A 5149-nucleotide genomic window follows, 5' to 3' on the forward strand; every position below is an offset into this window, starting at 1 on the left:
TGCAGTGGAATCAGGCTGCAAACACGTTTTAAATCCTTGATTTTTGAGCAAGTTGTACAAGTGAATGCTACTTTAGATTGAAAATCAGTGGCAGAAACTCTAATCTTAGGTCATAATCCATAAAGTCAATGTAAAATTGTTTTACATGTGTACATGTGTGTGTATTTTTCTCCCCTCACATGGCAAAGACGCCACAACAGGTGTCCCTCACCCTGCGTCCCCTTCCACAAACACACACATCCTCTAATCCCTGCTGAGCTGCTCTTCTAACTGACACATTCATCTCCAAACATACACACACACAGACACTGGATATTCGTGTTTTATAGGGACTTCAAATTGATGTAATAATTTTTATTCTGTACAAATTGTATATTATATTGTGTTCTATTTCCCCAACATTACAGCTAAAACTCAAACCTCACAGAAATCATTCTGCAGTTATATATTGTGAAAATACTTCATACTGTAGGATCTATGGCCAATAAATATATCCACAAGGTTAAAAATGACTGGTATTGCTATACTTGTAGGGACATTTCTTTCCAAATCATTGAATACCCAGCTTGATCTACAAGAAAACATAAGTATTTTACGTTTTGTCAGTTTGATGGCTAATTCGAACGAGTTCAGTCATATAAAAATGTACAATTTTAAAAAGGAGACGTGGCACCCAACCCACCCCTAACCCTAATCGTCATTGGGTGATGAGCAAATTGTGCTAAATTGTATGAATTAGATCGTACAAATTCATCCGAGTTAGCCACTAAATCAAAAAGTTATGAATTGCCGTGAGATTGCGTTGGAATACCAGGACCACACACATTCACAGATGCTAAATACTTAAGTACTACATCTCTCCACTATGATCCAGACACATCAATTTGATCTTTAAAATGCAAAAAATAAAATAAAATAAATAAATAAAAAAGCACTCACACTACAAATAATAATAATAATAATAATAATAATAATAATAATAAATGCAGTATTTTATCTTGTTTTGTAGAGCAAATATTTAAACGAGACAAACAAAATAATTCTGATATTAAAATTCTGTCATTAATTTTTTTACTCACCCTAATGTTGTTCTAAACCCCAAAACATTTATTCATCCTGAGAGATTTATGTCTGTCTGTTCAAAGTCTATTCATCCAAAGAGATCAAACATAAATCCATGTTTGAGTTTACTCAAGAACTAATGAGCTTTGATGTCAAATGTCAAGCAGTTACAGTATGCTTGAGCTTCTCTTTATGTTTATGATCAATGTTTATAAGTGGAAAAAACTAAATTGAACCTGTTCATCTTATACAGCTGTCATGTCCTTTCAAATGTGCGGGATTGAGCTGTCTGGTTCATATGGATTTTATCTCTCTCTATCTCCCTCTCTTTTGAATATGTCACTTTCAGTGGAGAGACAGAATAATTTCAGATTTGATTTAAAAAATGTCTCTATTTCTGCTTTGATGATGAATTAGAGACTTATAGGTTTGGAATTACATTACACAATTAAATGATGACATGATGACCTTTCCAATTGAGGTAAATATTTGTCATGTTTGATATATATATATATATATATATATATATATATATTTTTATATATATATTGATATATATATATATATAAATATATATAGGGCAAAGCAGTGGCGCAGTAGGTAGTGCTGTCGCCTCACAGCAAGAAGGTCGCTAGGACACTGGTTCCAGCCTCGGCTCAGTTGGCGTTTCTGTGTGGAGTTTGAAAGAACTATTCTAAATTCGTGCCTGTATATGGAGGCAAGTTTAAGGGACAATTCAGTAAAAAGGTAAAAAAAAAAAAAAAAAAAAACTGAAATAAGTTATAAAGTTTGCGCCCCCTATATATATATATATATATATATATATATATATATATATATATATATATATATATATATATATATATATATATGACAAATCCATAACTTTGAGAGAATACCATTTTAGCTTAAGGTTTTTTGGTCCTGGGACATTTTTTAAAACAAAATTAATAGTCAGGCAGTTAATAAATAAATAAATCACTAATTTCTTCAATACACTTGCTAATTCCAACACATATCGGGGTGAGGCAGTGGCGCAGTAGGTAGTGCTGTCGCCTCACAGCAAGAAGGTCGCTGGTTCGAACCTCGGCTCAGTTATCATTTCTGTGTGGAGTTTGCATGTTCTCCCTGCCTTCGCGTGGGTTTCCTCCGGGTGCTCTGGTTTACCCCACAGTCCAAAGACATGCGGTACAGGTGAATTGGGTAGGCTAAATTGTCCGTAGAATATGTGAGTGTTTGTGTGAATGTGTGTGTGGATGTTTCCCAGAGATGGATTGTGACTGGAAGGGCATCCGCTGCGTAAAAACTTGCTGGATAAGTTGGCAGTTCATTCCGCTGTTGCGACGATAAAGGGACTAAGCCGACAAGAAAATGAATAAATGAAAAAATATCCAAATTTCAGTAGATATCTACTAAGATCATCTATACTGAGAACTTGCACAAATGTCTAAAAAGAGAGTTTATGTTGTTCATGTAGCACCTGGTTAGAAAGTAATCTGTATTAGTGTGTGAGTGTGTACTGATTTCCCCCCTGCGTAAGCCATACAATGATGATGACAAACCCTGCAGAGGAAAACATGTCAAGAGACTCAAAATCTTGAGGACAGTGGAGAGAGATGACTAAATGAAAAAAAAAAAGCCAGAAAATTCACATGGAAAGAACGTACACGCTGTCAGACACACTCAAAAAAATGATATGTTGGCGTTAATTAACTTTTTTTTGTCCACTGGTTCCACGTAACCAAGTTAAGTTACCTTTAAGAAAGAATATTAATTTTAGTGAACTTAAGTTAGTTACATAAAGGTAATGTAATGTTTTTTAGTTCAATCAACGTAACATTTATAATTTAGCTTTAATCAATGTAGTTATTTAAGTTCAATTATTCTAAAATTGATATTGTTATGTTTAACCAAATAAAAAAACAGTTTCCGTTTCATTGAGTTTATTCAAAAGCATTTTTACAGTTTTACACATTTTCCAGCAATAAAATGATTATCAAAATCCAAATACTGTCTTTATCTGTATCTTCACTTATTACAATAAGTTAAAATATTAATACTAGTAAAAATATTAGTAATACAAGTATGAAGCAAATTGAAAACAATAAATGATTTTAAAAATATGCTTACAAAAACATCATAAAATACACTTTTCATAATAATACTTTTCATATATTACAAAAAACATTCAAAAATAATATTCTGCCTTCAAATGATATATCAAAAATATACATAGAAAAATTAAGTCTCCTTTTGTAAACTATACTGTAACCTTCTTTACACTGAAAAAGCAGATAACACTTCAGTTGTTCAAAGAAAGATTAACATTTTAAAGCAAAGTAACACGAAAAGCACTAAACCATAAATTAGACCAACCATCACAGAACATGCAATAGCTACACACATTCATCTCTGACACTTGCACCATTTATGCACATTTGCACCAGACACTTTCTTACAACCAGTCCCTATATCTAAAAAACAAAACATTGTGCATGAAGTCTGCTTCACACAGGTGTGTGGGCTTGACAAACCACATGTAGAAGCATTCTTAATTCTTAAAATTTTTTGTATAATTAGCACATCTTGGGTGTGTTGCCTCTTCTTGTTGATTTGCTGAATGTCTCCTCAATTGTAAGTCACTTTAGATAAAAAAAAGTCTGCTAAATGTTAATGTAACCACTGTAGATTCATAAGGTGGTGTTGCACATCAAGGTTTGCGCTTCATCATGCCCAGCATCCTAAAAAAGAAGTCAGGTAAAAAAATAAAACATTTACCAACAGATCAAAGGTGAAAGGAGGAATTGGTTTAAGAAATACAAAATGTTTAAAAAAAAAAAAAAAAAATAGCTTACCATGTACTCCCTCACTTAGGGGCTTTGAGGATGCATTCACACCTTTTTTCCACTGGTGATGTTCTAAATGACATGAAATGACAATTAGTAATTTACTAAATAATTATTAGTTAAAATTACTAGTAATTTTTACTGTACATCATTTTAATGTGTGTATAGGCATCTAAAGGCAGAGTACCTCCACAGTCTCCTCAGCCAGATATGGGACTTTAGAGGTTGAGCTGTAAACCTGTGAAGGAGAAAATAGATGTGAGTGAGCAAAGATTTAAAATAATAAAATATAATAATACAAATAGCAAACTACTAAGCTTAAAAATTTAAACGTGTTAGATGACCAAACAAATAAGCTTACATTAAATATGTCATCATGCTAGATGTCATCCTATTTAAGTGTCACATATGCTTGTCAAGATTTTTTTTTTAAGTTAACAGGCTTGAATACAATTAGATAATAAATAACAATGTGCCAACACCACATTTTAATTAATATTATGTAAGTTATTAAAACTGGCATTCAAACTTGACAAACTGCTTGACACTCATTTAAAATAAAGACTATCAAATCAAATAAAAAATCAAATCACTTTTATTGTCACATTATCAGCAGCACGTGTGATGAGTGAAAAGCTTAGACTATTCTAACATGACTATTTCTTACTACCAACGTTTGCAACTTTATTTTGGGGGAGTTAATATATACCAAGTATAAAATTTCACAGGAATGCAAAACAAACTATACATTTATCTGTCTATAATGTGGAAAAGACACAGGGAACATGGCAATTTCATAGCAATACTATACACAAACACAACATAGTATTACAAGAGAGTACATTTATGATTCAAATGTTGTCACAGCCTCAGTATAAATACATAAAAAGTAAAAAAAAATCTCACCTGTGTGTCCACATTGGGGAAAGCTTTGTGCACGTTCTCAATTTGTACTGTAATCTTCATCTTTTGAATCCCATAATATGGCGTCGAGCTAAGAGTGATCGTTGTGGTTTGAATCTTCTTACTTCCTGTGTTGTTTTGAAACTGCGCATGTGCAGATATTACTCCACCTATTGACCAAAATGCAGTACTGCAGAAGCAACACAACTCCCTTTCATTCATGTTACATAAGCGAGCTGTTTAAATGTGAAAACTTACTTTTTCTCATTTTTTCCAACACAACGCTTTTATTTTTAATACACAAACATAAGCAAATTGTTTAATTTAAACATAGTTAC

At 32.4% G+C, this 5149-nt stretch overlaps 1 long non-coding RNA gene across 1 annotated transcript; it reads right to left on the reverse strand.

The window, feature by feature from the left end:
- Nucleotides 1–2988: 2988 nt before the first annotated feature.
- Nucleotides 2989–4943, reverse strand: LOC137496449 (uncharacterized). The gene is made up of 4 exons (XR_011016783.2): nt 4815–4943; nt 4096–4146; nt 3918–3980; nt 2989–3803 (listed from the first exon to the last, which is right to left on the reverse strand). It is a non-coding gene; the product is annotated as an uncharacterized lncRNA (long non-coding RNA).
- Between the last annotated feature and the right edge of the window lie 206 nt (nt 4944–5149).

This window comes from Danio rerio, chromosome 9 (genome assembly GCF_049306965.1).
Source record: "Danio rerio strain Tuebingen ecotype United States chromosome 9, GRCz12tu, whole genome shotgun sequence".
Lineage (NCBI taxonomy): Eukaryota > Metazoa > Chordata > Actinopteri > Cypriniformes > Danionidae > Danio > Danio rerio.